Source organism: Arvicanthis niloticus, chromosome 5 (assembly GCF_011762505.2).
Source record: "Arvicanthis niloticus isolate mArvNil1 chromosome 5, mArvNil1.pat.X, whole genome shotgun sequence".
In the NCBI taxonomy this organism is placed as follows: Eukaryota; Metazoa; Chordata; class Mammalia; order Rodentia; family Muridae; genus Arvicanthis; species Arvicanthis niloticus.
The window spans coordinates 38,517,829-38,541,359 of record NC_047662.1 but is presented as its reverse complement, the minus strand read 5'-3'; the positions used below and the strand labels follow the sequence as shown (position 1 = coordinate 38,541,359).

The 23,531-nt window shown below is 36.5% G+C and overlaps 2 pseudogenes across 1 annotated transcript in view; one reads left to right on the top strand and one right to left on the bottom strand.

The window, feature by feature from the left end:
• Positions 1 to 23,319, bottom strand: part of LOC117709517 (selection and upkeep of intraepithelial T-cells protein 10-like) — a 32,497-nt pseudogene extending 9,178 nt beyond the window's left edge. The window contains exons 1-6 of the transcript XR_013110507.1: positions 23,233 to 23,319; positions 14,032 to 14,184; positions 13,853 to 13,930; positions 9,860 to 10,140; positions 1,977 to 2,147; positions 1,198 to 1,293 (exon numbers count right to left, since the gene is read on the bottom strand). The product of XR_013110507.1 is annotated as a selection and upkeep of intraepithelial T-cells protein 10-like (transcript). The remainder of the gene's footprint in view (positions 1 to 1,197; positions 1,294 to 1,976; positions 2,148 to 9,859; positions 10,141 to 13,852; positions 13,931 to 14,031; positions 14,185 to 23,232) is intronic.
• LOC117708673 (E3 ubiquitin ligase TRAF3IP2 pseudogene) lies at positions 20,586 to 21,616 on the top strand (annotated as a pseudogene).
• Positions 23,320 to 23,531: the final 212 nt, after the last annotated feature.

Below are 23,531 nucleotides of genomic sequence, written 5' to 3'. Positions count from 1 at the left end.
TCTATTCTTCATAGTATTCCATGAGGTGTACAACTTTACATAGTAAATTTTTTTACAGATTATTTCAGTGTTTGCTACTTTGGGCCCACCAAATAAATGTGGATACTTCTGTAAGAATTCTCAAGAGGGACATCACAATCCAAGCAAAAACATAAAAATAGAGGGAAAGGGAAAGACAAGGGAGAACGTATTCACATACATTTATATTTTCTACTACTCAAAGTAATGTTCTTGCTTTCTTGGTGTTCAAAATAATTTTAAAATTACATAGCTGTATAAGTGTTACATGGATAGAAATATGTACTGTAATCAGAAAGACTGGCTTGGGGTATTTAGTATATTCCATACTGCTGGAAGTTACTTATATCTTCCATATTTTTATACAGTTATGCTATTTTTCAATTTTCTTTCATTTCATTTATTTGAGATTTGAGGCTTGTTTTAATGATTTACAGTGAAGTAGATGGTGTGAGTTTTATTGGCAGCCATTCTGAAATATACGTTAAACTGGAAAGGAGTATATTTATATCTAACATCTGATAAATTTTGTCTTATATATTGTGCAAATTCCTTATGATAATAACTGGATATTTGGGGTTTCTTTGGTGGTTGTTTTTTTTAATAAATACTTCCTAATATCCATAATGAAGTTAAAGGTATTTCTGAACCCTCAGATACTATCCCATGAGTGGTGCCTGCTGTGGTGTGACCATACTTTCAAATAATCTATATGTATATACCCAAGAAGATTAATTAACAGCTTTGAGAGGTCTTGGAAAAGGAAAAGGAAAAATCAAATGAGAAAAACTGTGCTTTTGTTAATTTTCTAAAGGAATCTCTAAACCAAAAGTATTTTAATGTTTATAAATTATTGGTTTAGTGTAAATAATAAGTGGCATCAGAAAATTGTGCTTTGTAGAAGACTGTCTGTAGCTCATTAAATGAAGACCAGTCCTGGAGAAATAAATCATTTCATTGTTATACAAGCAATTATAACTGTGAGTATAAAAATATACTCATGATAGAAGACTAAAACTTTGAAAAATATGTCATTCCAAGGGTAGTACTTGAAGCCACTGGGATGTTATTGAAACCATGACTAATACTGGTGTGACTACTCAGCTAAGTAGTTCCAGGATGAGAAGGCACTGGACAGAGAAGAGGGGAAATGCCAGATCCCATTCTCGTTCCACTCACCTCTTTTCCTGAAGTTCAAGTAGATCTTCAGAAAGACAACATACAGTATACACTCACAGATAAGCACACAGCAAGCTGCCATTTTATTATTCAAAACTGTAAAAAAGAGTCAATAGGAAAAGTTAGGAAGTTAAGTCTTGGTGAATGCACTAGAACAGCAAGAAAACTGTTGAATACAGACACTCTCTTGAAGGTCTTGGTGATAGATCTATTTGTTTATTCAAGTTATGCTGGAGCTAAAGCCTCATAAGTAAGACTTTTAGGGTTAGGGTTAGGAACTTTTAGAGAAGATAGAACTTAGAATTTGGTGAAGCTAAGATTATGGACAAAACAGACTTAAAAACAATATCAAACAATAAATATCTTCTTGGTTTTTTTCACAACTGTGTAGCCCATCAGCCTGAAAACATGACTTAGATGCTGTGGGACCCTGTCCATTATAGCTTTGTCTCCATTCCTAAGTGCCTAAAGATTGTAGTATCTACAGAGAAGGGCTTCTGTGAAACTTTGAGCTAGATAAAAGAGGAAGAAGTTACCTTGCATTCACCCAGTAAGGAATCCTCTGAAAGAATTCTAAGATCTTGAGGGGAGTATCAAATACAACTACACACTAGCCCTGAAAGAACCACACAAGGAGGCTGGGGAGAATAGTTTTCATAATCTGAGAATCTCTGAGTGTTTTGAGACCTCCATTGATAAAGAATATTGGGTTACACGATTTTGTGTACATCACATCTGAATATTGTGTTTCAAGAAGAAATGGTTTCAGACTTCTTTACCTTTCTTGATTTTATTCATTAGATCTCTGAAATGAACAGGTTGTCTTCTGAGACAATAGAGAACAAGCATCTCTCTGAGCAAATTAAGAAAAAATATAATGATTAAATATATTAAAGGACATGAAATTCTGTTTGACATCAATGACATATACTCCGATTTGAATAGAACATCTGAAAGAAAGAACAAAAGGACCTGGTATTATTAATTGGATATACATTTCCTAGAAAAGATTCATATTGCAGACTAAGTCGCCAGATCCAACAACTGAGAAGTGTTTGAGCCACAAAAGCTCTCTTACTTTGCCAATGGATTCATCTAATGATGAACTTATAATATGATGGCTGGTTTTTTTTTTTTAAGTGCAAAAACATTAGGAAGCAAATTTGGTTGGGTAAAGTAGGTAACTGGGGAGGGTTTCTGAAGGATGTATCTTGCTTCTGTCCTACCTCCAATTGCTCTTTCCTGACCATCTTGATAGTTGGTTAATATTTGAAACTGGGATTATCTAGGCACCTGAAAAATATGAAGACTAAGACTCAGGAATTCTAGGGCCTCTTGATCCAATGTCTGAAAGACAGACATTGAGGAAGCTGTGAAGATGAGGCAAGACAGTCAATCTCTTTCATCTCCTAAACAGTCTGAAATTCAAGAGACATTTTCATCCCTCAATCTGACTATTAGACTACTGAAACAAAGTACCCCTAAAGAACTAAAGATTTCCCCCAAAATATCATACTCAGAGAAGGAAAAGCTCCAGTTAAAAAGGAAACTTATCTCCCCCAAATAGATATTTTACACAGATTTAGCACCTTGTCAGACTAGCTAGTAGGATGAAACTGAATCCCAGACAGCAATAGGACAACTGTGGTAGTAGGGTACTACAACTTGGCCAGGACATCTAAGACTACATATCTTTGGCTATATACTTAAACTTTAATCTCAGTTTAGGTTCCTGAAGGTGGTCTTGGGGGGGATGAATGGACTTTTTTATGTACTTATTTGTTTTTGGATATTTTATTTATTTACATTTCAAATGTTATCCCCTTTCCCAGTTTCCTCTCCACAAGCTCCCTATCTCATTTTCCCCCTCCCCCTGCTACTATGAGGGTGTTCCCCAACCCACCCACCTACTCCCACCTCATCGACCTGGCATTCCTTTATACTGGGGCATTGAGCCTTCACAGGACCAAGGGCCTCTCCTCCCATTGATGCCAGATAAGGCCATCCTCTGCTACATATGCAGCAGGAGCCATGCAAACCCCTCCAGCTCATTCAGTCCTTTCCCTAACTCCTCCACTGGGGTCCCCTTGCTCAGTCCAATGGTTGGATTTCTTTATCTGTCTTCCCAGGGTAGCCACATAGACTAAGTCTCCCTTTTCTGCTTTTCTCTATTAACTTAGATATTTTCAGTGAATCTTTGGCACAGACTATAACTCTCAATTTTCATATCAGGTTTCTCCTTCAACCATATGAGTCACAAGAATTGAACTAAGGTTGGAAGACTTTCTAACTGCTTAGCCATATTTCAAGCCCTTGCCAATAAGTTAAATTTTATAGCTATTCCTGCATCCAACTCTCTCCTATCCTGGGACTAATAACTTCCAAATCTTGTTTTTCCTCTAAGTCTAGTTCCATTAATTATGAACTTACATCAACATCTATAGTACAATGTAGAGAAAATATCTTGTGTATTGTATGGATACATTCCTGTTAATTAAAAAGCTATGGCTTAGGCAGGAAATAGAAGGTAGAACATCTAGGATGCAGAAAGAAATCTGGGATAGAGCCAGGCATGTCAAGATTGACCTGGAAGGATTTAAGGAGATGGGTACATGGTACCTGAGCACAAGCAACTAGCCACATAGCAGAATGTAGGTTAAAAATAATTGGATTATTGTAGTTATAATCTAGTCAGAGTAGAGCTACATAGCCAAGGTATTGTAATTAAACTTTTGAGTCTGAGTCTTATTTCTGGAAGCATAGGGCTGGAAAAAAAGTACCATCCCAAACCATGACAAATGTCACCAAAGTTACAGCAAGTAAAACCCAAGTTTACAACCTAAAAAAGCTCAAATCAAAAGCATGAAAATGTCAGGCTAGTCAGACAAGATGCCTCATCTATTTGAAAATGAACAAAATCAGACCAAAGCCAAAGCTTCCCAGAATAACATGAGACTGGCGGCTAGGAAGATTTCTTTGTCAAAGAACACAGGAAAATAATATGGAATGAGATTTTTAAAAGAAGCCCCTAAAAACTGAAAAGCAGAACACAGAAGTTGGGGCTTCTCCCAAGGGCAGAATACAGTGGATGAACCTGGCTCCCATTTACACACAGGCTGAATCAAGCAGATGCAGCAGCAGATGGCAAAACCAGGGGTGGAGGAGGGAGATTTCCTGGAGACCACAGCTGCAGGATAAGCCACTTCTGGTTCTCCCAAGCTTGGCACAGCCCATAAAGCCAATCCTGTCCTATGAGAATTAAGGCTCCTTGCTCATAGTGTGCGGAAATGCAGCCCTATGTTGGCTGGTATGACCAAAGTCAGGAGGAAGGAAGGCATCTTCCTGTTAACAAATGGACAGGGGCATGGTCAAACACAGCACAGACTCTGAGCTAAAACAGAAGACACAGGAGACAAAGACAAGCAGATCTCTGTGAATTGTGGACTGTTCTACAAAATGAAGTCATGGAAAGACTTTCTGCTGATAGAAACAGCCACTTACAAAGACAGTCTAAAATTAAAAATGACACATTTTCCCCTAAAAGTATTATATAGGTTCTTGCTTAATTATAAGTAGGAATGAACTTAGTAATTTAAAAATAAATACACATCAACCTTAAATCTATACAAAAGAAAGAGGAATATAGGTATATTTAACCATATAAGATATATTTATAATTTCAAATTGGAAAATAATGCTTTTTTTCTGCTGCCAAAAAGCATTTTGCCCTAGTCAAATGTAAAGATCCAGCGTTAGGATTGAGGCAGAGTTGTTTCTTTTATCTTTTCAGAAGAATAAAAACATCCAACTAAGGAATTATAAGAAAACACAACAAAACAGGTGAAGGAATTAAACAAAACGATCCAGGTTCTAAAAATGGAAGTAAAAACAATAAAGAAATCACAAAGGGAGACTATCCTGGAGATAGAAAACCTAGGAAAGAGATCAGGAGTCATAGACACAAGCATCACCAAGAGAGTGCAAGAGATAGAAGAGAGAATCTCATGTGCAGAAGATACCATGGAAAACATTGACACAACTTTCAAAGAAAATGAAAAATGCAAAAAGCTCATAAATCAAAACATCCAGGAAATCCAGGACACAATGAGAAGGCCAAACCTAAGGATAATAGGTAGAGATGAGAGTGAATATTCCCAACTTAAAGGGCCAGTAAATACAGTAAATATCTTTAACAAAATTATAGAAGACAACTTCCCTAAGCTAAAGAAAGAGATGCCCATGAGCATACAACAAGCCAACAGAATCCAAATAGACTAGACCAGAAAAGAAATTCCTCTAGTCAAAAAGTAATCAAAACATCAAATGCATAAGACAAAGAAAGAATATTAAAAGTAGTAAGGAAAGGGGTTAAGTAACATATAAAGCAGACCTATCAGAATTACACCAGATTTATCACCAGAGATTATTAAAGCTAGAAGATCCTGCACTGATATCATACAGACCCTAAGAGAACACAAATACCAGCCCAGGTTATTATAACCAGCAAAACTTTCAATTAACATAGAGGAAGAAACCAAAATATTCCATGACAAAACCAAATTTACACAATATCTTTCCACAAATATAATTCCACCTCTAATAACAAAAATAACAGGAAGCAACAGTCATTTTTCCTTAATATCTTTTCACATTAATGGACTCAATTCCCCAATAAAAAGAAATAGACTAACAGACTGGATACATAAACAAGACCCAGAATTGTGCTGCATACAGGAAACGCATCTCAGTGACAAAGACAGGCACTACTTCAGAGTAAAAGGACGGAAAACAATTTTCCAAGCAAATGGTCCCAAGAAACAAACTGGAGTAGCCGTTCTAGTATAGAATAAAATAAACTTTCAACCAAAAGTTATCAAGAAAGATAAGGAAGGACACTTCATATTCCTCAAAGGAAAAATCTACCAAGATGAACTCTCAATTCTGAATATCTATGCTCCAAATGCAAGGGCACTCACATTCATAAAAGAAACTTTGCTAAAGCTCAAAGCACACATTGCCCCTCACACAATAATAGTGGGAGACATCAACACCCCACTCTCAGAAATGGACAGATCATGGAAACAGAAACTAAACAGAGAGTTAAACTAACAGAAGTTATGAACCAAGTGGATTTAACAGATAACCTATAGAACATTTGATCCTAATACAAAAGAATACACTTATTTCTCAGCATCCCATGGGACCTTCTCCAAAACAGACCATATAGTTGGTCACAAAATAGGCCTCAACAGATACAAAAAGTTTGAAATAATCCCGTGCATCCTATAAAATCACCACGGAATAAGAATGGTCTTCAATAATAACAAAAACAATGGAAAGCCCACATGCACATGGAAACTGAACAATACTGTGATCAATGATAACTTGGTCAAGGAAGAAATAAAGAAATTAAAGACTTTAGAATTTAATTAAAATGAAGGCTCATCATACCAAAATTTATGGGACACAATGAAAACAGTGCTATGATGAAAACTCATAGCTCTGAGTGCCTTCAAAAAAAGACTGGAGAGAGCATACACTAGCAACTTGACAGCACACCTGAAAGCTCTAGAACAAAAAAAAGCAATTACTCCCAAGAGGAGTAGATGGCAGAAAATAATCAAATTCAGGACTAAAATCAACCAACTAGAAACAAAAGAACTATACAAAAAATCAACAAAACCAGGAGCTAGTTACTTGAGAAAATAAACAAGATAGATGCAGGTTACTACAGCTGCTGTGAGATAGTGTTTGCAATGGCTTTGTCATTTTTGAAGATTTTTTCCTTGTATGTAGAAGCAAAACTGATTTTGTAGCCTTTACCACCCAGTAGCACAGGAAATAAGGTCAATGACAGATAAAAGGGACTTCATGAAGTTAAATGTTTATGTACAGCTAAGAAAATTGCCAACTAAGTGAAGAGACAGCCTTTAATCCTAACACTTGGGAGGCAAAGGCAGGTGAATATTTGTGAGTTAAAAGCCTGAGGCAACCAACAGATTGGGAAAAGATCTTTACCAGTCCTACATCTGATAGAGGGCTAATATCCAGTATATACAAAGAACTTAAGAAATTAGACTCCATACAATCAAATAACCCTGTTTAAATGGAGTACAGAGATAAAGAATTCTCAACTGAGGAACCTCGAATGGCTGATAAGCACCTAAAGAAATGTTCAACATCTGTGGCCTCATAAAATGAATTGGGCAATGTTTCTTCAGTTCCTATTTGTGGAATAACTTGAAGAATATTGGTATTAGCTCCTCTTTGAAAGTTTGATAGAATTCTGTGCTAAACTGTCTGGTCCCAAGCTGTTTTGGTTTGTGAGACTTTTAATAACTGCTTTCATTTCCTTGGGAGTTATGTCTATTTAGACTGATATTGATTTAACTTTGGTAAGTGTTATCTATTGATGTCCCTGGTGTCTGCTGTTATGCCTCCCTTTTCCTTCCTGATTTTGTTAATTTGGATTTTTTTATCTGACTTTTAGTTAATTTGGCTAAAGGTTTGTCTATCTTGATGATCTTCTCAGGGAACCATATATTTGCTTTATTGATCTTTCTATTGTTCTATTTTTATCTATTTTATTTATTTCAGCCCTCAACTTGATTATTTCCTGCATTATTTTTCCCTTTGAGGTGTTTGTTTCTTTTTATTCTATAGATTTCAGGTGTGCTATTAAATTGTTAGTATGGGATCTCTCCAATTTCTTTAACAAGACACTTAGTGCTATGAACTTGCCTGTTGACACTACTTTAACTGTATCCAATAGTGTTTGTGTATGCTGTGGATTCATTTTCGTTGAATTGAATTGTAGGAAGTCTCTCTCTCTCTCTCTCTCTCTCTCTCTCTCTCTCTCTCTCTCTCTCTCCCTCTCTCCCTCCCTCCCTTTTCCCCCTCTCTCTTTCTTTCTTTCTTTCCTTCCTTCCTTTTCTCCATCTGTTTGTCTTGACCCAGTAGTGCTTCAATACAGAGTAGTTAAGTTTGCATTAATTTGTATACTTTGTGTACTGGTACTATAAATTCAGCTACTGAGTAGATGGTCAATTTTGGAGAATGTTCCTTGAGGTGCTGAGAAGAAACTATACACTTTTGTGTTTGGGTAAACTATTCTGTAGATATTTGTTAGACCATATGATTCATGATATCTAAATAATGTTTTGATTTGCATTTTTCTGATGGGTGATGATGTTCAACAATCTTGTGTATACTTATTGATCATTATGATATCTCTTTAAATTAAATACATTTATTGATTTCACATTTTAGAAAATTAACTTTATTTGCAGTGTGGCTCATGGTATATTTGCACAATGAAGCTCTAATCACTTATTAAAAACAATGACATCACAACATTTGCAGGCAAATGAATGGACTTAGAAAAGATCATCCTGAGCAAGGTAACCCAGACTCAGAAATACAAAACACAACGTATACTCAGCTATGTTAATATTAGTCATAAAGTACAAGATAACCACACTGTAGTGTTTGTAGTCCACAGACCCAAAAATATTAAGTAACAAGGAGGGCTCAAGTTGGGATGTGTGACTCTCACTGAGAAGAGAAAATAGAATAGACATTGTGGGTGAATGAGGGGAGAGGACAAAATGGGGTGGAAATGGATATTGAAACAGGGGGGATCAGATAGGGTGATGGTAGTGAGAGAGAGTACTGAAAAAACAACCAAAATTGGGAGGACCATCTCTGGGATAAGCTAGAAGTCTAGGGTAATGGAAACTCCTAGGAATCTATGAGGGTTACCCTAGCTAAGACTCCTAGCAATAGGGGATATAGATCCTGAACTTTCTATCTTCTGTAACTAGGCAAGACTTCCAATAGAGGTATTGGGACACCAATCCAGCCACAAAACCTTCTACATACAATTTGTACTGCCTACAAGATATGCAGAAATTGAGAAATTGACCAACCAATGAGTGGTCCATCTTGAAATTCATGCCATGAGAGGTAACCCAACCCTGATACCATTAATGATATTCTGTTATACTTGCAGACAGCAGCCCAGCCCAATCAGCATCAGAGAGGGTTCATCCACAAACTGATAGAAACTGATCTACAGACTTACATTCAAACATTAGGCAGAACTTTGAAGAGAGGAAGAAATAATTATAGGAGCCAGTGGGGTCAAGGACACGATTAGATTGAGAGCTTATTGTTCAACTATTTCAATACTTTCTCTAAGATTTTTTCTATGTGTGTGTACATGTGTGGAGGTGAGTACCTGTGAGTGTATATGAGCATATACATGCATGACCATGTGGAGCCCAGAAGAACACATTGGGTTCTCTAGAGCTGGAATTACAGATAGTTGTGAACCATCTAGTATGGGTGCTAGGAACCAAACTAGTCATCAAAGAAAACAAGTGTTCTTAACTTCTGAGCCTTTTCTCCAGCCCCAATGCCTTTCTTTAAAAACAGTCTTCATGGGGATGGCATCTGAAGTCTAAATAAAATATCCAATAAAAAAAAGAAAAAAAAAACAGTCTTGATAATATCCAGTATTTTTCTAATTTTCAGCAACTCATATAGTGCAACTTTATAGCAATTTGAAGCATGTGACATAACTTCATGTTTATTATTTTACTCAATTATCTCCTTAATTTGATTCCTTGACTAAAACAATTGATCTTTGATAAAAGCTTACCTGGTAGGACAATACTTCTATTTTCTTCTGATTAGTAGTTACATTGTAAATGGAACAAGTAATAGGACTTTGTTCTCTGCTCTTCAGAAGAATGCTGCTCTTCAAATATAATAACCCAGCTCTATCCTTATAGTCATATGTCGTTGAATGTGGAACGATATTCCCCTTGCTGTCTCTCCATACCATCTCAGCAGGTGGGATCAAACTTTCTGAAGTACACTCCACCAGTACCCCTTCTGTATCTGGAACCTGAATGGTAATCTGTATATCCACGCTCATAGCTAGGAAGAGGAGAAAGATGGCAATATGATTCAGTGAGCATTCAAGAGTGAGAAGTTTGTGAAAGTGCTCTTTCCCAATAGTCTGTTGCTTGTGTCCCATTGGTAATGTGGATAGCCAAAATTAGGGTAAAAGCAATACTCCAAGTTAAACACAAACTGGGAAGGTACAAAAATAAAATCAGAGAAAACCAATAAATTAGGCTTATAAAATTTAGTAATTTCTGTACATCAGAATATGAGCAATAAGAGAAAGACACAGTCTAGGAAATATCTATACTATATCTGAGAAAGGAACTGTGTTCAAAACTAGATTCAGGCACTATAAATCAAATTTATTTTTCTAAAATATGAAGATGCTAGAAGACATTTATTTAAAGTGATATCATAATGGTATCAATAAGAATATGCAAAGATGTTCAACATCATCACCAACCAGGGAAAAACAAAACCTCATTGAGACATATTTGACCTCCATTACAATATTGAAGAAGCAGGACTGACATCACAACAGATCAAAAGACAGAGAACTCTTTTTATGGGAAAATGTCAGTATGTACATATATATATATATAATTTATATATTTATAATATATATGTTCAAAACCCAGAAATTTTTAGTATTTACATATTTTAAAAATATTAATGGAAGCATTAGTCATAATAGCCCCCAAACTCAAAGTAATAAAAATAATACAAACAAATATAAATACTAGTACTGAAAACAAATGAAAAGGAATAAATAAACTCCTGTCATATAATAAATGAATAATGGTGAATAACTTTGGCCATTATAGAGATTGTTATAGGTAGAATGATACAGTAATGTTTATGATTAATCTATGGCAGTGGGAGTTAGAAGTTTGATCACTTTGGCAATAAGAGCATGATATTGACTAGGAAAGATTAAAACATTCTGAGCTGCTGAAAATATTCAGTATCTACAGCTAAAGAATGAATTCATAAATATTCCTACAAGCAAAACTTCACTAAGTTGTACACTTTATGTATTTTTTGTGTGTTACATATATCTCAATTCAAAAGAACAACAATTCCACGAGAAAACCAAAGTCCTATCTTTTGCACTGTCTATTTTGGTATTTACATCACCGTATATTGAGCATAGTCATGGAAGCAAGTCCTTTTGCAGGTTAGACTAATATTCAAATGGAAAATATAGGTTTTAAAAATTGGTTTTCAAAATTAATTTATTAATACATACATTAGAGTTCTTACTTCCAATACTCTAAGTAATGTAGTAATGAACAATTATGTGAAAACTGCAACAACTTTGCAGCTGGAGACAAAATCAAAAGGTAGATAAATTATAAAACCACTTCCCAGAATTAATTAAAACTCCAAAAAAAGCAGCTGATGGATCAAAGCAGGGAAAGAACAAGGTTCAGAGTGGTGCTCAATGTATCTGCTTCTGTAAATTTCCTGAACAGAATACCAGTGGCTCAGACTCTCACATCAACTATAGACAAATGGGACCTCATAAAATTGGAAAGTTTCTGTAAGGCAAAGGACACTGTCAATAAAACAACATGGCAACCTACAGATTGGAAAAAGATCTTTACCAACCCTACATCTAATAGAGGGTTAATATCCATTATATACAAAGAACTCAAGAAGTTACACTTCAGAGAACCAAATAACCCTTTTAAAAATGAGGTGCAGAGCTAAACAAAGAATTAATTGAAGAATCTCAAATGTCCAAGAAGCACCTAGAGAAATGTTCAACATCCTTAGTCATCAGAAAAATGAAAATCAAAATGAACCTAAAATTCTACCTCACCACAGTCAGAATGGCTAAAATCAAAAATTCAGGTGACAGCAGATATTGGCAAGAATATGGAGAATGAGGAACATTCCTCCATTGCTGGTGGGATTGGAAACTTGCACAACCACTTTGGAAATCAGTCTGGTGGTTCTTCAGAAAATTAGAAATTGTTCTACCTGAGGACCCAGATATACCACTGCTTGGCATATACCCAAAAGATACTCCAACATATAATAAGGATACATGCCTCACTATGTTCATAGGAGCCTTGTTTCTAATAGCCAAAAGCTGAAAACAACCCAGATTGTCCCTCAATGGAGGAATGGATACAGAGAATGTGGTACATTTACACAATAGAGTACTACTCAGCTATTAATAATAATAACTTCATGAAATTCACAGGCAAATGGATAGAAATAGAAAATATCATCCTGAGTAAGGTAACCCAATTATAAAAGACACATGGTATATACTGATTGATAAGCAGTTATTAGCCAAAAATCTCAGAATACTCAGAAACAATTCACAGACCATATGAAACCAAAGAAAAAGGAAGGCCAAAGTATAAATGCTTTAGTCCTACTTAGAAGAAAAAATAATCATGGAAGGTAGAGGGAAGGGGGAGGGACCTGGGAGGCAGAGAGGAGAGGGAGTGAAAAATGGAGAGGGGCAGGATCAGTTGTGGGAAGATAAGGTCGAAGAGTACAGACATTCAGGTATTTGAACAGAGGTATGTAGCAGTAGGGGATAGAGAACTAAGGATAGCCACTAGAAAGTCCCCAGATACCAGGGATCCAAGAGGTCCTTAGGACCCAATGGGAATGACATTAGTCAAAATACCTAACAAAAGGGAGATAGAAGCTGTAGAGACCATATCCAGTGCTTAGGCACAACTCCTGGTTGAGGGATAGGGCCACCCACCCATCTCAAAATTGTTAACCCAGAATTGCTCCTGTCTAGAGGAAATTCAGGGACAAAGAGTGGAGTAGAAACTGAAGGAAAGGCCATCTAGAGACTGCCCCACCTAGGGATACATCCAATCTGCAGACACCAAACCCAGATACTATTGCTAATGCCAAGAAGTGCTTACTGACAGGAACCTGGTACACCTTTCCTCTGAGAGTCCATGCCAGAGCCTGACCAATACAGATACAGATGATCACAGCCAGCCATGGGACTGAGCACAGGAACCCCAATGGCGGAGTTAGGGGAAAGACTGAAGAAGCTGAAGTGGTTTGCAAACCCATAAAAAAATCAACAATATCAACCAACCAGACCCCCCAGAGCTCCCAGGGTCTAGACCACCAACCAAAGAATACACATAGAGGGACCCATGGCTCCAGCTGCATATGTAGCAGAGGACTGCCTTATCTGGCATCAGTGGGAGGGGAGGCCCTTGGTCCTATGGAAGCTCAATGACCCAGAAGAGTTCTAGGGTGGTGATGCAAGAGTGAATAGGTGAGTGGGGAGAGCACCCTCATAGAAGCAAGGGTGAGGGGGGATGGAATGGGGAGTTTGCAAAGGGGAAACTGGGATGGGCAAAAAACATTTGAAAAGTAAATAAATTAACCAATAAAAAACTGAGCTTGCCTTTATCATTTAGGGAATTACACATGGGACCCTACTCCTTCATGCTCAATTATTGGTGGATTTTAAGGCAGAGATAATCACTGTCTTAAGTTTTGTGAGTCCTCCATGCCCTAGCAGATAATCTGAAACGTGGCCACACAGACAGTCCTGGTCAAAAAACAATGGGTTATATAACAAAGCAAAAAGCATAAATGTGATAAGGGGACATGTCGGGAGGTGAGGGATTGACAAGAGTGAAAGGGGAATAAGAGAATTGGAGGCAGGTAAGCAGATTGCCTTGTAAGCATGTTTAAAATTGTCCAAGGACAAATTTCATCAATAAAAGTGGGAGGATGTCTCTACCTTGGGTGAGTACTGTGATCTGTAGAAGGAAGGCCATGAAGACTCCAGGTAAACAGGAAACTGAAGGCTCCATCACACCTGAAAAATTAAATTGAAAACAGGGCATCAAAATTGGGGCAATGAGAACCAAGACAACACTGAAAAAAAAAAAGCAACAGGAAGCCATTTTGAAATCCTACCTTTTCAGAAAATTCTCCTTGCAAGGAAAACTATTAATGACTGGTGTCACTCCTCTGAAGTGATAGCTACTAGAATCCTATCTTGTGCCTTCAGGAGATTAACTTCACTAAAGGAAGTATTATTCATCCATAAAGAATGAAATCCTGTCATTTCTAGCAAAACAAATAGAACGAGAGAACATTATATTTAGTAAAAACAAGTCAGACACAGAAAAACTAATTTCATTGTGCATTTGTGGAACCAAACAATATAAACCTAGACAATTACTTCAGAACAAAGTTAACCTAAATAATTCCTTTAGAAGATCAGAGACAGAGTCATCACTTCACACCATCTATATACATAACCAGTGTAAATCAGTATCCATGAAGGGGGTACTGTCTTGAAGCAAAATTGAAGTTATAATTTTTATATTGGTACAGAATTTATATATTGATATAGGAGTAAAGATTTTATTGGTATAAATCTTTGTATATTGATCAAAATTTGAAATTAATATTTTTACTTTTAGATAGACATTGTCCCTTTTCAACTCATTTAAGAATGTAAGGCTTTGACCCAGTCCTTCTCTAGCTACTATTACAAACTATTTAGGATGATTAAGTCAAGCAAGTTAAGGGCCAGATAGTAAACTCTTGATTATATTAGATTCTGATTTAATTATAATGAAGCATTTTGGTATTATTTGATTAGAAATAACTAAGAGTAGTCATGGTTTAACAGTTCAGATATACTTTATATAGATAGTCTTCAAAAGCATCAGAAATCCACAGAATATGGCATTTATAATCATTTCATTATTAGTGGATTTTGACTAAGAGACATGTCTGCTCCTGACAGTGCCCCCTTCAAAGTTCAAAGACAATATTGAGCATCATAACCTCCATATAGAGTTGATCCAGTTGTGGCAGGGTAACCGCTGGGCAAGAACTGCTCTAATTCATCTACAGATTAAAAAAAAATAAATACTGTCCAGGAAAGGACACAAGATGCAGATAGTTGACAGCTGAGCTCTGCCAAAACAAAGTAAGTTAGTCCTTCATAATTCCTGATTCAGTTAAGGTCTTTCAGATGTTTTGGACCTAGAAGGCTGAAAACAAATGCTCCAATGTTTTGAGAAATGGGGGATTATCCAGGTAGTCAGCTGTATCTGCAATTTGTTTAAGTTATATTTAATTTGTTCTCAGACTTCGGAAGGGGTTGAAGAGTAGCTATAGTCTTATAATTATACTTAAGTTGTTTAGCATCTGAGGAAGATGATATAGATTTGAAAGGATGGTTTTCAGATACTAATGCAAGTTAAAATCAAAACATAATTTAGGTATAGAATTGTAAACTCTTCAAGTTACGATAGATTTTAGGATAAAGTTGTATACCTAAATTGACAAAATAGATGGACTGAATGTTATTAGTGTATATCATACCTTATTGTTTATATAACTGTTTTAACTATATTCAAGTATATCTGAAAGAAAATTCCTTTTATTAGATGAAAAAGGAGGTTAAGGAATAAGATTCAGACTTGAGAGCAATAGGAAGAAAGGCATATTAATCATGTTAGAGCCAAGGAAGAGAGGTCCCAGCCCCACCCTGGTTGGCTCTAGGGTTGCAAAGATAGAATATAAATTTTAGAAAGTAGTAAATCAGGAGTGTCAGAAGGGAGATTAAAAGTTTAAAAGAGGCCCACCCATTGAGCTATTTAAGGCATATTAAATATAAGGCTGCATGTATACATCTTTCATTTGAGAATCCAGAGCATAGGAGTAGGTAGTGAGGAACTTGCACCATCACTGCCAGGGAGGTTAAAGCAGATAAATCACTACAGCAGCAGATAAATAAATAGGCAGGCTGATTGAGAGACAGATAGACAGACAGACAGACAGACATTTAAATATCATTACACTCAATGGCCCATGAGTGTTTGGACAAATAATTAATGCCAGTGCCAGAGTATGAAAAGGTTGATTATGGAATTAGAATAAAAGGAACACATGGGGATTTGAGGCTCACTCTGGCTAAAATATGGACAACTTAGTTTTAAAATAAATATAACAATGGATTCTATCAGTCTAATAAAACACCTATGAGTTAAAATTGATATAAATAAACAGACTTAATAAATAAAAAACAAATGAGAAAAGGCAAAATAATTTTCTTAGAACAAAATACCAAGTTACAAAATAATAAAATGTTGAAATTAGTTTTCAGGATCATCTCCTTAACCAAAATCCACTCAGGTTTCTAAACCTCCTACAATCATCCACTCACTTCCCTTTAAAAAATTTAGGAAAAAAAAAATCTTCCAAGCTAGTTTAATAGGGTTTTCCCTCCTTGATACCATAATATCTGCTCTGGTCCCTCTTATGTCATCCAGTATGTAGTCTGATAGCAAGAGACAATTCTATCGGTACAGTTCAGTCCGAATTCCCCTCATGTCTTGTTCACTCTTAGAAATTCTTTATCCACTAACATTAATCTGTCTTTGGCTATAAACTCCCATTTTTTCATGTTGTATTCAGTTTGAGTCTCATCTTTCTCAAAATCTCATTGTATTTGTCATCCTTTTTTATCCTAAGTGTCCTGAGTAAAGTCTGCCCTAACATGGTTTAACAAATATGATTGAATTGTTTTTCTAAATCTATTTTTAGAAATCTTCATTTCCTCCCATGATGCTAATAATTAATTTAGCAAGAATCACAAATAAACCCAAAAACTAGTAGATAAAACTAAAAGGAGAAATGAGATTTTACTGTAGTAACAATGGAGTACCCCCATTGCAGGTTGTCTTAGCCAAGATGTCTAACAGTAGGTACATGGTACCTGAACAGGCCACCTCCTGCAGCCAGACAGGACCTCCAGTGGAAGAATAGGACCCCAGTCCACTTACAAAATTTTCTACCTAAAATTTGTTCTATCTAAGAAATGCAGGGATGGAGCAGAGACTGAAGGAAAAGACAACCAATAACCAGCCAAACTCAAAACCCACCCCATAAGCAAACACCAATCCCTAACATTATTAATGATACTGTTATGCTTATAGACAGTTACCTAACGTAACTATTCTTTGAGAGGCTCTACCCAGCATCAGACTGAAATAGAAGCAGTTACAGGCAAACATTAAATAGAGGCCAGGAATACTTATGGAGGAATTGGATTGAAGGCTCAGAAGTAGATGGAGACCCCACAGACAGACAAACATAGTCAACAAATCTGGACCCCTGGGAGTTCTCATTATCTAAGTCACTAACCAAAAAACATATACGGACTAGAACAACCTACTCCCCAACCCCTGCCCTTGCCCAACACATATGTAGCAGACAGGCAGCTCAGTCTTCACGGTTGCCATTTCTGACCTCAATGGAAGAGGATCTAATCTGGGAGAGACTTAGAAATTCTTTATCCACTAACATTAATCTGTCTTTGGCTATAAACTCCCATTTTATAGGTGTTCCAACCTATCAGAGAAGAGGAGGGGAGGGAGGAAAGAAATCGGTGAGGGAAGGACCAAGAAGGGGAGCAATTTTGGAATCTAATTTAATTAACTAATTAGTTAATTAATTTAAATAGAGTATCCCACAAAATAGTTACAAATAAAAGTAGTAGAGAGTAGGTAACTTTATAATAGAAAAATATGGTAGATACCTTTTCAATCAATCAAAATTTCTAACCTAAAATTGTATATACCAATATCTAGTAAGTAAGAAAATCATATTTGATGGTCCAGGCTAAAATAAATATTGTACACCTAATCAAAAAAGAAAACTATACAAATATAAAATGGTAGGACTCTTATAGTATGTATGTCCTATAATCCTCAATAAGGAACTTAGAAAAATTGTCAGATTTAAAAAGACTTGAAAGATCTACATCATTAGTGCCTTGCATAATCCTTGATGAGATGATATTTCTATAAAGAACATTGCATGAAAAAAATTGTAAGACTGGAATGAATTCTCTGTGTAGATTAAAATTTTTGTACTGTTTTTGTGTGAACTGAAGTTCTCAGGGAAAAAATCTTCACCTGTGTTAAACATCTACAAGGTTTTGTAGATGTATAAAATTTATGGTTAAAATTTCTGTGATTGTATGAAGCTGGAATGTTGCAGATCCAGAACCAATTATTTTGGGCTTCCTTTAGTCACCTAAATAGGCATTTATTACCCAGTCCATGTTTAATTTAGTACTCTAGTGGCTATCAGTTAATTTCTTTTTAACAAAGTGTAGAAAGTGAGATTAGAAAGATGGTTTCAGTGGCTAAGAGCACATACTCTCTTGCAAGTTCACTTCTCGCAAGTTAAATTCCCAGTACCCACATCACACATTTTACAACCACTGGTAATTCCAGCTTCACTTCTGCAGTCATCGGCACTCACATGCACATACCTACATAGAGATAAAATAAAAATGAAAGATATATAAACACACCCATAACATCCACCAACCCAAAGGCTTCATCAGATAGTATCTGAGGGCTACAGAACTTTTCCCATGTTGTTTGTAACCCACTTACCTGAGGGTCCCACTAATATATAAGTATCTTGATTTATGATTTCCTTTGTCCTATGAACTTCATAAAACTGTTATCAGCAGTTTCATCTAAATTTGTATTCCAGGCCATGGCCATTAATATCTGGCTGCAAAATAAATTCTCTCTTATTCTCTAAAAGGAAGTGGTTTTACATTGATACTTAAAGCAATAATGAATATTTGAAAGTTATTTCAAAGTTTAACTTTTGAGAGACAGTTGCTCCCACACTGAAAGTAAGACTGTGGTAAACCAAAAGTTTATAGACTGGCAATACCCATGAAACAACTAAGGACATCAATAACTAATGAATGAACTAATTTCTAGATTCCAGAATGTTAGGGAAATTTTTGAGGAGAAAAGCTCTGCTGCTGTTTTCACTTCTGATAAAGTCGTGGGAGGAGGAGAAAACTACAATAAACAAAAATAAGAACAAAAAGAATAACAGACCTATGTGGGCTGGGATATTCTGATAGAGGAGCCTTCACAACAGAGTGGTCTGTGCACATGCCCAGAATGCAAATGAAAGTGGAGCGTGGGGACTTAAACCTGTAATCTCAGTATTAGGTGTAGGAGTAGTACTAGGTGGATCCCAGAGGCTTGGTGGCCAGCCAATCTAGCCAAACCAGTGAACTTGGGTATAGTGAGAAACCCTGTCTCCAAAGTAAAATGGAAAGTTACTGAGGTAAATACCTGATGTTGGCGTCCGACCACATAGATAAAAGCACATACACATAACCACACACAAATATACACACACATAAACACACACAAACATATACACACATATAAACACACACAAACATATACACACATATAAACACACACAGACACACAGACAAATGCACACACTCACAAATATACCCACACACATATACACACACGAAACAAAATAAATTTAGTATTGAGTACTATAATTAGAACATTAAATTTAAAATATAATTATTAAATATGTCAAAATATAATTTATAAATATAACATCAAAAATAAGTATAAAGAAAGAAGTCCAATAAAATGAGGCTAGGATTCACACAATGAAAACTATAAAATATTGTTTAGAGAAATTAAAGGGCCACATGAATGGAAAGCTGTAACAATTCGTAGATTGACAAAGTATAAAGTATAAAAGCTTATAAATTTACTGTTAATTTTTATGTATATGTTAAATTTAATCACAAAATCTAAACAGATTTTTGTAAGGAACTTGGTATAGTGCATATTTAATTTTGTGGGAAAGCTCAGGATATTGATTATCCATGAATATCTATTTTCTCAAAGATTTAATATTCATTTATTGATTGATTGATTTTCCTGAGGCACAGTCATTCTATGTTGCCAAGGATAGTCTTGAACTCCTTGGCTCAAGCTAACATCTAACATCAGAATTGATAAATCATTTTCAAAAATGCATGTTTATGGTATATACTAACTGACTCCATGATAGAAGTCGTACTCAGGTTGTAAAACTCAGCAAATAGACTGCACCACCTGCCAAAACTAAACAAAGGCCTAATCCATTAAATCCATAGTTCTAGGAAACTGAATACTAACATACTGTACTAATCTTGCTTATTGGTTTTTGTAGTTCCACTTTTGGCTAACTGTTCCCGTTAACTGAACAATGTCAACCCAGAGCACAGATTTGTGCTTAAAACTTACCTTGAGAAAGGCTCAGTGCTACACTGGGATACCAAACACCCAATGTAGTCACCACCCAGCTAAGAAAAACTTTCTATTGGCATAAACCCATGTCCAAGCAATCTTGTCTGATGAATATACCAAAACTGTTCTGATGCATATGTTAATATGTACAGTACAGATTTTTGTTGGGTGTTGTAACTGCTCATTATAGACCTTTATAGCAGAAACCCTTGAAGATTCACTATGTAAGTGACAGTGATCCTATAAGTTTCTGGGCATTTAAAAAAAAAAAAAAAAAAAAAAAAGGAAATCACTCTATGACTTAGACAAATCAGACCCAAGTTTGCCTAATGCTTTGACAGACTCCTCTAGGGTGGCCAAGAAACCATGCCCAACAGTAACAAGGCAGCCCCAGATATGCCATGATAAACACTTGTTATGATTCCCAGCCCCAAGATGCCCTGGGCATCAGGCAATTGAAATGGCCGTTATCCCTTACCTCTGCACGTTACCTACAGGACCACCCTGAGCCTCTGAGGGATCCTGCATGTGCACAGAAGCTGTCTCCCAATCCTTTCCTTCCGTCTCCATAGAACTATCAGTACCATAGTCTTGGTTCTCAAACCAGGTGCAATATTGTCATGACTGCTCTTGAGCAGCCTACCAGCAAGTCATATAGCCTGATCTGCCTGGGGCAAGCCCTTCCTGGAACAAAAGTGAGTGACACACACCCTGTGCAGATGTTCATCTTGATTACCCCAGCCCCCAAGATCCAGAAGAGAGGCCTTCACAGAGGTTGTTCTTTCCTCAGGTTCCAAGGGGACCAGCTCTATCACCTACCACCACCTAATAGAGCTAGAACTCCCCCCAAGAGTCCTCAGATCATCTTGCTGAGTTGAGACCACAGGGTTTCCAGGCTTCATCTCCAGCTGTTGTGCCTAGACCCCCTTGCAACCACCTAGGAACTTCCTAACAGAATGACTTCTAACTGCTAGCAATTTGCCAGAGGAATTACAGAAATTTTTATCACTTATTCTATAGACACAGCCATGAGGTGATGAAATTCATGAACTTTGTGTTGGTGAATGGAATGGCTTCCAAGCTATAACTGACAATATATAAGGATAAAATCTGAAATATAGATTTTTATTAAGTAGGTGGAGCTCTTGAAGAAAAGACAGTAATAATAATCATAGCAATCAGCTCCAAATGAAAACAGATTGTAGAAGGCACTTAGTCACAGCTGGATGAGGATGAGGATGGCTTACACTCATGGAATGATGCAAGTTGGGTTCATAAAACAAGAAATCATGAACGTCAGAGTCATCTCTGTACTCTTCCCAAATGCAAAGAAGAAACATGTGCCCACCTGGCTTCAGAACACTCTTGGACTAATTTCTAGCTGCTGTAAGAATTAAAAAGAAAAGAAATACTGCTGTTGCTGCTCCAAGAGGAAGAATATGTGGGTCACTCCTTCCTGCAGCCCTCTGCCCACACTTCAGAAGATACCCTTGTGGCATTAATAATCTCCAAACCAGCAGGACTTCATTTTTACCATGTTCTTCTAGCTGAGGCTGGGTGATGGCACTCAAGGTTGTTTCTTAATGATTCCTTGGGGTGGGGGCACTCAGGGCCCAGAACACCTCTTTTACAGAGTTCCCTTTCTCCTAGCACCTTGGAACTCTGTATTTCCTGCCTTTAAAACATACATAAGGTACTTATGTCCTCTTGAGTCTGTGTTGTCCACTCTGGGCTTCCAGTATTTAGTGCATGGATACTACAGGGGTTGGCAGCAAGCACACATGACCACAGTCTCTTGTCACTTCAGCTACTTTGATGTGTTGGCCAGATGCTTGTGTGTCCCCAGACCAAACTGACTCATGTTTAAATAATTAAATGAAAATAAAATTTTATTTAAAGCAAATGAATCCCTGATAGAGACACTAAGTGGCCATGAAGACTTACACTGACTTATGAGAACTTTCATATAGACTAGCTTGTTACTTAAACTCTGAAAATGAATTGAGTTAGACTAAGGTAATAGATGGTCCAGAAAATATGTGACTGTATCTATCAATGTTGACAAAAGGTCTGATCATAGTCATGTATTATTAGCATGGTTATCCAAGGTTTGCTACTGGGCAGGAACCCTCAACAATCAAGTGAACAAGATGTTTCATCCTATAGATATTAATTGGCCTTTATTTTGAACAAATCTAGTGTTTGTTCAATAAAGGAGAGAAGGTTTCTGATCTCAATTTTAAAAAAAAAAAAATGTATTTTCCCTCCTTCTTCTCATCCTATGAAGTCATTGATTGCAGAGCTTCCACTAGTAAGGTCTAACCATCTATGGATCTTCCTCTATTATTTATATTGGATCACTTCTTCTACACAGAAAAGAGCACTTCATCTTCACTGAGTTAGATAATTAACATAAAATATATCATGTTGAGGAGGTAATACAAGCATGCTTATCATGATCTCTTCTTGGGGCACTAGATTAAAGATCTGTAGTTAAAATGATCACTGCTGATCAAAACATATGCTATTCTAAGAAACATGTACCTGTTTATAATACAGATGTACATCTACAAGTAGGGTTTGAATGTGTCCTTTCTGTAATTATCAGATTGGTCCACCACTGACATCTAGCATCTTAAGTTTCCAACAAGGTAATATGTTGAACCTGAAGGAGTCTGGTTTAGACAGTTTGGACCACGTGGGAAAGGATAATCATTGTCTTGAAGAGGAATAAGCATCTGAGTATTCATTTTTCATTAGTGTTTTAACAACCCAGAGAAGGCAACATGTGTTCTGAAACTACCTTTATTAGCATCTATTGCCTCTGAACTAACTGAGAAATGCTAAGTATTGATCTTTGTGAGCTTTCTTCAAACAGTCCTTTAGAAAACTTCTCTTGTTGAACAATACACAGGAGACAATGTACTAGAAAAATTAGGATTAAAAATAATTTACAATTTAAACCCTAGAAATAGCAACCATCACATTGTAAACAAAGTATTAGATTACTCACCCAAATGTGGTTTAATCAATGCAAAGATGTCAGCATGAAATTGCTCCTTCTGCTCTCAGAAACAATACCCTGGAAGCCAATGTTACTGTGTGAACAGAAAGAAGGGCAGAACTAAGCTAGAAGCCAGCTCATTCACACTGCTTGATTCAAATTAGCAAACCAGAGCCATGCCAAGGTAAGTCAGCTGCAGAAACAGAAAGCCTTTGTGGAAGTCAGTCCTGAATGAAGGAAATCCCCTCACTTACCATTACTCAAAACCAATTTGTTTTTTTTTTCTTTCAGACCTATTGAAGTATAAT